This window comes from Arvicanthis niloticus, chromosome 23, assembly GCF_011762505.2.
Source record: "Arvicanthis niloticus isolate mArvNil1 chromosome 23, mArvNil1.pat.X, whole genome shotgun sequence".
Taxonomy (NCBI): Eukaryota; Metazoa; Chordata; class Mammalia; order Rodentia; family Muridae; genus Arvicanthis; species Arvicanthis niloticus.
The window spans coordinates 36305430-36315351 of record NC_133430.1 but is presented as its reverse complement, the minus strand read 5'-3'; the positions used below and the strand labels follow the sequence as shown (position 1 = coordinate 36315351).

The following is a 9922-nucleotide window of genomic DNA, read 5'->3' as shown; positions in this document are numbered from 1 at the left end:
CTTATGAACAGCGCTCGAGTCCCAGGGGGAAGTCAGCCCTGTTCTCCAGCCCACAAGCCCCTATTGTTCACTTTCTTGTTTTTCTCCAAATGTTTAGATGTGCTCAGAGCACAGAGAAGCCTGAAACCAAGACCATTGGCCAGGGAAAGCCTGAAGCAGGGAAACCCAGGGCTGGAACTCTGGGGCCCCACACTCCCTCTTTAGCTCTTCCCACTTCCCCCCTGCCATGTCCTGGACTCTGGATCCAGCGGGTGGTCTCTTCCTGGTCAGGGCTGTTTGGAGAGCATTAGGCTTGGGTTATTCCGCAAGTTAAGTATGGAATCCAGTTCAGACTGGCTTGCTTGACAGCCAGGCACAACTGCCCACATTAACTCGAGGCTGTTCAACGTGAGGGCTGGGAGAGTCTGGGCAGAGTCCTTTCTGATTCCCTGCCACTGACCAAGGCTGTTGAAGACAGGAAATAATAATTGAGTGTCGGGTCCCTCTCTGCAACAAGATTGTGACTCTGAGGTATGACTTTTGGGGTTTGACAAGTGGCCACAGTGCTTACGCCATATGCAGGCTCAGCTGGCTTCTCAGCCTCTCTGAGCCTCAGTTTCCCTTCTTGGTAAATTATACTTACTCTGTAGAGCTGTGGAGACACTGAGATAAAGTAGACCCTCAAACTCTATAGGCTATTCTTCCTATTACCATTGGTTACCATGACCCAGTTTGGAAGCTGCCCCAATGCTGGCAGCACTCACTCGTGAACCTGGATGTCTACTGTGAGCAGGAACAGCTGTGAAGGAGCAGCAGCCCCAGAGGAATGAAGGATGGAGTGCCTTGTGAAACCAGGGTATAGAGAACATGCTCGAAAGCCAGCCTTCTCCCCTCACTCTCTCCTCTGCCCCAGATCCCTTTCCCTTGGGAGTTCATATTACCTGCCCTCCCCCATGCCTGGGATTTCAAGCTTCCTTGTGTCTCTGAGTCCTAACAGACCCAGAGAAAACCCTCAACCTGGAAAATGCCCCTCCCATACCATCCTGGCAGACATTACCAGTCAGATCCATGAACAGGGATGCAGGTGGGCAGAGGGAATTACTATGTCAAGGTAGGGACCCAGGTTTGAGATCCTCAGTACAGTATAAACATGGATAATACTGAACCTTTCGAAATGAAGAGAGGTGGACAGAGAAGGCGGGAGGTCCCCAGTGAGACCGGAGAGCTGCCATAACAAGGTCTGAGTTCTAGCCTTCTATGTCTGTGGACAGTTCACATGCCCTCATAGGAGTTTGAGAGGCCCTGCCTTCTCAAGAGACAGGACTTTATGAGATCCCCCTTCAGACTCATTAATCCTTATAGGAATAAGCCCCGGGGAGCCTCCAGTGACAGGGCCATATGGCTTTCTTATCTCCCTTATCTTGAAGCACTCACCTTCCATTTGGAATGTTTATCCCGAGATAAAGATCAGATTCCACTTAGGGTGATTGAATGAGGGCCTCCCTGCAATTTCAGATGAATGGGCGATCTGATCCAATCACAGATGAGCAGGACAAGACTAACTAATGGATGGGGCTCCTCCCACATCCCCGCCCTCTGTATCCCACCCCACCCCGACCTTCCTTTCCCCCAGAATAGCCCTTATTTCTTCCAGGAAATTTTGCTTTTGCCTCCTTTACACGGGAGAGGGAGTTCTGGGCAACATGACCACCAAACACAGGGCAACAGCTTCACACCATTGTTTCTAAACCACAGTTCTGATACTCAGCTGGGCAGTTATTGGTAAAAAAAAATGTAAAGCAAGCAAGCTGCAAGGGGAAGCTATACACGCAATCTAAACATTTTCTACTTGCCAGGGTGAGAAGAGGGAAAAAAACAGATGACATTAATTTTAAGAATTCAGGATTCAGAGGATGGCTCATGAGTGATTGCCATGCAGGTATTAAGGACCGGAGTCTGGAAAAACCCACATGAAGAAGCCACTAGCACGCAGCACAGATGGTCTATTTTCCCAGTGCTGTGGAGGTAGAGACCGCAGGAGGGTTGGAACTCACTCCCCGTCTCGTTCATTCAGGCTCAACGAGAGACCCTGTTTCAACCCTTAAAGTGAAGGTGCTAGAGAGATGGCTTGGTAGTAGAGAGCAAATAGTGTTTCTAGAGGACCTGAGTTCCCCACACATGGCCTGTAGCTTCAGTTCCAGAAGATGCAAGGATCCCTTCTGGCCTCTGTGGACACCTACGTCACACACAGACACAGACACAGACACAGACACAGACACACACACACAGACACAGACACACACACACACACAGACACACACACACAGACACACACACACACACACACACATACACCTGTTTTTGTTTGCTTGTTGTTTTTATGCATATAGAAGGTTTGCCTGTGTGTATATAACATGTGCATGCTTAGTGCCTTCAGAGGCCAGAAGAGGGTATTGCATCCCCTGACATTGTAGTTACAACCGGTTGGGAATATCATATGTGGGTACTGGGAATTGAACTCAGGTCCTCTGGAAGAGCAGTCAGTGCTCTTAACCACTGAGCTATCTCTCTAGCCTCTAAACTTTTTTTTTTTTTAACTTAAAAAATATAATATGGAGAGCAACTGAGGAAAACATCAAAGGTCAACGTCTGGCTTCTCTATGTGTGCACACATTCCCAGGCACACACAATATAAACAAAAATCTCTTTCGAATAATATGTTTTGTAATTCATTTTTTATTTCTATCATATGTGCTTACTAGAGTTAATAACTAATACATTTTATTTGACCTCAGAATGTTATTTCAACCTCCAACTGAAATTTTAAAAATTGCGAAATAGCTTATGTTCACTCTTTGTACATTTTTTGCATGACATGTTTACATATTGTGCCCATCAGCTCCCGGTAGGTAACAATGATTGCACTGGTCAGGGTAGATCTGAACTAGACCACACTAAGAAACCTGGAGAAGGGACCCTGTGTGGTCAGCTGACCACCAGAGAGAGCGCCTGTGGAGAGGTGAGCCATTCATACCCTACTCTCAGCCTAAACTTACCCCTGGCTGCATCTTGCTCCACTCCTGTCCCTCTTCTTCTTGCACACATATACAACGTTGTTTGATTGGTTTTTTTAAAGCAGTAACAACATTTATTACTACCAATTCTAGGATAGTTATTTCACTTGCTAATGTAATTATTCACAGAAGCATCACGGGGTGCTTTTTCTTTTTCTGTCTTGTTTGAAAAGAAAGATGGTGTCCCTTGTCACCAAGCATCCATGCCACGGGTTCTGCTGCACTTTGTAAGAAGAGAAGGATCTATGTGTGTTGGTGGAATCAGCTTTGGGTCACCACTGCCTGGAGATGCTCTCTAATTTAGAGGAGGGGAGACATTAAATGTCCGTAGGACACTCAGGCAGGGGACGCACTAGTCAGCCATACTTAATCACGTTTAATCACTCAGTGCTCTGGATAGGAAGTGGAAAGGGAGTGGAAATGGAGTCGAAATGAGGGAAGGTGGGTGCGTGCTGGTTTCTTCCAGCCCTAGGTTATCTTGGGTGAGCCAAGACTGTAATGGGTCTCCTGATGAAGCAGAGCTGGGCCACTGCCTTCCAATCCAGATAAGCACAAAGGAAACAAAGAGAAAAGGAGGCCAGGGCTCTCTGCCCCAGGGACCGTCACTGAGGAAAGTAGAGAGAAGATCCCAGGCCTCAGAGAGACCTTCCCAGACTACTCACTAGCCCCTCTCTGCTTCCCTCTTCTCCCAGGCATTTCTGATTCTTTTCTTTTCCCTTCTTTTCTTTTTTTTTTGGATATCCTATTTATTTATTTACCTTTCAAATGTTATCCCCTTTCCCAGTTTCCCCTCCACACACCCCTCCCCTGCTTGTAGCCAGCCACTGGACTGAGCACCAGGATCCCAAAGCAAGGACTGGAGGAGCTGAAGAGGTTTTCAACCCCAAAGAACAACAATATCAACCAGCCAGACCCCTCAGAGCTCCTAGGGACTAAATCACCAACCAAAGAGGACCCACGACTTCAGCTGCATATGTAGCATTTCTGATTCTTGGTGCGTTGTTTGTTTTGTGTGGTCTGCTGCTCTCAGCTTCTAGTGCCCAGAGGCGTTCCTGCCACTCTTGGTGTGCGTTTGCTGGCTGAAGAGACAACACTGGGGGTGTTGTCCGAATTCTGAAAGGCCCTGTGATGTCAGCACAGCAACAGGGTGAGAGAAAAGGCAGCCAGAAAGCCAAGAGAGAAGGGGTGGGGAGGCCCTGAAAGACGGTGGCCCTCGTGTGATTCTCCTAGCAAAGGGAAGAGAGAAGAATTTGCAAAAGCGGAGGAATTCGATTGCAGCTCGAAGGCAGCGAGATTATTGTGTCAGCAACATTTGGATCCCATTGGTGACAAGAGACATGTGGGCCCGGCAAGGAGACAATTGTGGTAGTCAAGACAGGATGTGAATAAGACATAAAGAAGTGTTTCATCAGTGGAGATGGAAAGGAACAGGGCTACAGGGCCAACAGAAGGAGTAGGAAGGGTCGGCCTGGCATTCACACGAGTGCCTCTTCTCATGCAGCCTCAGTATGTCTCCTAGGCGCACACCTGCACACACAGGCCACCCACAGGGAACATGCATTCAAAGCCCCAAGTCACATTCTAGCCCAGTTGCAAGCTTTTGCCCTTTGCCTTGTTTGCTGCTGACCCTAGAGTTTAGAACGGAGAAGAACAGGGAGCAGAAACTGGAGGAGTCAGTACCTTCTCTGGTAACAGGTCAGATTCTGGCTATTGGCGAGAGAAAAGCCTCTGAGAAGTCACAAGCTCCTCTGGGACAGAAAGGAGACAGCAGACCGGTGAAGGAAGACCTGAGGAAGGGAGAAAAGCCCTTCTTTGAACTGGGCAGGGAGGACAACTGTTAGCTGACATCCTAACACACATGCTCACACATGTGTGGGCCACATGAAGGGTCTATAATCGTGACTGGGGGCCTGCAGGAGGCAGATGAGCTTCTTGCAAGGAGTCAGTGGGAACATGCTTGAGAATCCAGTTGAAACAGGATTTTATTTTTAAAGAGCCTTAAAATTGATGTCTCTGCTAGCCTAAATATAACTGAGTGGCCTTCTCCCCAGCCAGGCCAGGCTTCTGAACAAGCTCCAAGACCCTACATATGAAGAGAAAAGTGAGAGAGAGAGAGAGAGAGAGAGAGAGAGAGAGAGAGAGAGAGAGAGAGAGAGAGAGAGAGAGAGAGAGAGAGAGAGAGAGAGAGAGACAGAGAGAGAGAGAGAGAATGAAGCACAGATGGAGAAGGTCACACAGTTAGCCCTCTGGGTGTGCTGGGGGAGGAGATGGATGAACTGGCTGTAAACACACTGCATTCCCCCTGGCCTCACACTCAAGAAAGATTGACGACTGCTGGGTAGTGGAAGAGGGGAGCCAGCACCCACTTTATATCTGGAGTCTGCCTGGCAAAGTAAGGAACACTTAAGGCCCGCTTGAACTCAGCCAACAGTTCAGTGAGAGGGGAGGAGGGCTGCCAAGGGTGGGTGTTACATACAGGACAACAACCGGACCTTGTGGCATTTATGGAAGGCTTTGAGCGGAGAAGAACCACTCCCTGGGGTTGGAGAACCTGAAGGAAGGATTCAGATGGGCCTTAAAGGACAAGGGCAGAAAAAGAGAAAGAAAAAAAAAAAAAAAAACCAGCAGGAGGGGGCAGGATGCGCTTGGCGGGGGAGGGGGTGGGAGGGGCTTCTAAGTAGTCAGATTACACAGGAGTACAAGAATGTGTGAGTGAGTAGGAGGTAGAAGCTTGCAGCCCCAGGGCTCCGTGCCTCTCTCTAAAATATGTCTTTGAGTCTGTAGGTAAACAGAAATCATAGAAGGGTTAGGGCAGGGAAAGGAGTCCACATAATCACATCCATTGAAGGAAGATTGATTTGGCAGCATAGAGCTTCCCAGAGGCATGGAAAAGCCCAAGAATGTCCAGGTGAGGGAGATGTCTGCATTATGTCCAGGGAGGCTAGCTACTATTATCAGACCCTCAAGCCTCAGGGGCGTGGAAGAGTGGGGCGTGGCACAGTGGGCATTTTCTTTTCCTTGCACACCTAAAACTGTGGCATGAGGCTGAGGCAATTTAGGATCCAGAGAGAAGGAGCCTCTTCCATCTTCAGCTTGAACGGACATCCAGGCACAGAATCCCTGGATCTCACAGGAAGGTTTCCTGAAATAGATGTCCCACTGGGAGGACTCGCATGGCCTCAGCCACATGCACTGAGGCCTGGGTTGAAGGCTGCTGTAGTTTAGATACCTTGTTTCCTTAAGAACGCCATGTTGAAGGTTTTAGTCCTTGGCTGTTCTGTAGTGCCCAGAGAATGACCTACGATAGCACATTTCAAGTTGTGAATGAGTGTGTCTATTAAGAATAAAACAAGCCAGAGTAAAAGAGGAGAGAGAGAGACAGAGAGAGAGATAACATCTTCAAATCTTAGCAGGCACTCAATCGTCCCACAGAGACTGAGGAAGTCAAGGCAGTCAACTACAGTTCTCAGCTAAGTGTTCCATGGATGAGCTCCTTCCCATTGTACTGCAGGCACTTTTAATATCGTGGAATCAACAATAGACGCCTCTGTTGGAACTGACTTAACTTCTAGCTGCTCTCAAGGACATAGTGTTTAAGCAGCCCACCCTGAGGAAAGGGCATTGGAGGACACTTTGAGGCAAACATGCTTGCGTTTGAAATGGGATGAGGGACAACCACACATCTAGAACCAAATGAAAATTTACCAGTATAATGCACCCAGCCAGCCATAGCATTATTGGGGATGGTAGAATGTTTAAGAGATAGGGCCTAGGGCTGGAATGTAGCTCTGTTGAGAGAGTGCTTTCCTGGTGTGCAGGAAGCCCTGGGTTGGATTGCCAGCACAGCATGAGAAATGTGTTGGTCTTTCCCAGTGACTCCAACACTCAGAATGTTGAGACAAGACCAGAAGTTCAAGGCCAGCTGCTGCTGCATGAAATCCTGCTTCCAGTCTACATATTAGACTAGATTAGAAAAAAGAAAACTAGACGTGGTAGAGCCTGGTGAAAGAAAGTTAGGAAGCTGAGGGTATATTCTTGAAAAGAGCATGGGACCGTCTGGGTCACTGATGTGTCTTCTCTCTGTTCCCTCTGGTTGTTTCCTTTCCTTAACTCTTCCTCCTCCTAATTCCATACACACATAGAGACACCACTCCTAACCTTTACCACCATTTCTGGGACCAGAATACTTCATCAGAGCTCAGATCCTCTCTTTGTCTTACAGCAGAGATGACCCGAGTGTGTGTGCTGGTCTGATGACACTGATTATATGTAGCCCCAATAGTGACTATATATATAACCCTGCCAACTACGTACATGTGCAGCCCACATGCCAGCCCTATGCTAATTGGGTTGATTTCAAATCCTCTTGTTCAGGGCTAGAATATAGGGAGGCAGGTTATGGTTTTGTATTATTGTATCCTGAAACCTTTCGATCATGTGTGGGTTCTAGTTCTTTGTCAATTCAATTGGGTTTTCTCTATGAATCATGTCACCCGCAACAAAAATAAGTTTATTTCTTCCTTCCTAATCTGCATGCATTTCTATTTCCTTTTCATGTCTTAATACATTCCCTATGACTTTCTAATACAGTGTTGAAAAGCAGTGGGCTGGGCTGAAGAGATGGCTCAGTGGTTAAGAGCACTGACTGTCCTTCCAAAGGTCTTAAGTTCAATTCCCAGCACCACATGGTGGTTCACAACCATCTGTAACATACATAAAATAAATAAATCTAAAAAAAAAAAAAAAAGAAAGAAAGGAAGGAAGGAAGGAAGGAAGGAAGGAAGGAAGGAAGGAAGAAAGGAAAAGCACTGGGGTGGGGCTTCTTTGGTTCCTTCTCTTGGTTAGAAAGCTTTGTGTTTCTCATTAGTAAGTTGTTAGCTATGTGGCTTTTTGTAGGTATCTTTTCAAGTTGAGGAAATACCCCTGTGTTCCTAATTTACAGAATTTGGGGGAGAGGGGTCAGGAATAGAGTGTTAGATTGCTTGCTTGTTAATTGGCTAGTGTATTGATTGGTTGGTTGAGAGTGTCATGTATATCCTAAACTAACTTCAAACTTGCTACAGTCAAGGATGAGCTTGAACTTCTGATTCTCCTGCTTCTGCCTCCCAAGTGCTCAGATTACAGAAGTGTTCCACCATGGCTTGTTTTTATGGGTGCTACAGAGGGCACCCCAGGGTTTGTGAATACCAGGAAAGCACTCTACCAACTAAGATACATTCCCCTTCCCAAGTGCTGAATTTTGTCAATTGTTCTGTGTCAGCTCTTGATATGATCATATGATTTTTAATTGTTCTTAGCTTGTTGCAGTGATGGATGACATTTTGATTAATTTTCACAAGCTGAACAGCTTCGAATTGCTGAGAGAAATCCCACTGAATTTAAATATATAATTACCTTTATATATTGTTGGCTTTGGTTTGATAAAATTGCACTGAATATTTTAGAATCTATGTTCATGGGAAATAATCAGTCTCCTTTTTCTGCATCACAGTCCGGCTTTAGGTGACATTGGCATCATAGAATTATTTAAGAAGTGTTACTTCCCATTTCTCCCTATCTCCTAAAAATTACTGTAGAAAATTAGTATAATTTCTGCCTTAAATATCTGATAAAATTTATCCGTGGACCATTATGAACCTGGTTTGCCTTCTGTTTTGAAAGATTATTAATTATTGATTTCATCTGCCAAATAGCTATATGTCTACCAGTTTCTATATTTCTCCCTGTATGAGTTTTGTCTAGCTATATCTTTCAGAAAATTGAGCAGTTTTAACCCACAATTGTGATAAGTTGGATTTCCATTCTTTGTTTGTTTAGGGGGAGCAGAGACTTTATTGAGGGCTATGGGCTGGCTGGCTTCATGCAAAGGCCACACACTGAATCTTGAAGTCACCATCTGCTGCCATGTAGCTTATGGCATCCATGTTGAGGAGTTTGGGGACCTTGAACTCATGCCAGTCTGCCAGCTTGATGGTCAGGTCAGCCTGGTCAAAGGTGACACACACCTCCATGATGCTCCCAGGCTGGAAGTAGGTAGACTGCTAGTGTTCGGTTCCTCAGGCTCCCTCATCCTTGTTGTCACATACACAATGGGTTGCCATCCCCATGGGTGTTGAAGCGGGGGTTGAAGGGTAGGCACAGTTGTTGCTGTTGTTTCCAAGGTTCAGCACAAGCTCTTGGCATCAGGGAGCCAGCTCTCGCCGAACTCTGAGACACTTCCTAGGTTTGAGATTCAGGTTGCTACCAAACCACAGGCAATAAGTAAAGGGAGGGAGAGATTCCTGAGGCCCACTCCACCGGTTGTCAGAAGACTCCACCAGAGAGATCTCCATTTTTATTTAGGTTTGAGTACCTTTTAATTTCTCTTGGGATTTTTCTTTTGACTCTACTCTTCTTTACTGCCTGCTATTTAATCCTCAAGTGTTTGAGGTTTTCCCAGCTATTTTTCTGCGATTGGTTTCTGCATCCATTTTGTGGTCTGAGAACACTGTATGGTTCTTTCAATGGCTTGCATGCTTTTTATCTTTTAATATCAAACCTGTAATTTCATCACTTTAGAGGCTCAGGTAGGAGGAAGATATGGGTTCAGAGCTGGCCCGAGTTACTTGGCAAGACTCTGTGTCAAAGACAGAAAATGAAACTGCCACAAAGATTTGTATATAAATCTTTGCTGTGTTCTAGATTTATTTCTGTAGTCTATATTGTAACTAAACTATTCAGCAAATATGTGTTAAATATCTTTAGTGGGTCAAGTACATGCGTAAAATATCTTCCAGCATATTTAAAATCCCTTTATAATTTATATGTTGGGGGGTGGGTGGGTGGTTGTTTTTCAAGACAGGATTTCTGTGCAGGCATGCATGTATGTG

At 46.0% G+C, this 9922-nt stretch overlaps 1 pseudogene; it reads right to left on the bottom strand.

The window, feature by feature from the left end:
- Nucleotides 1-8775: 8775 nt before the first annotated feature.
- On the bottom strand, nt 8776-9618 carry LOC143436642 (galectin-1 pseudogene; annotated as a pseudogene).
- Between the last annotated feature and the right edge of the window lie 304 nt (nt 9619-9922).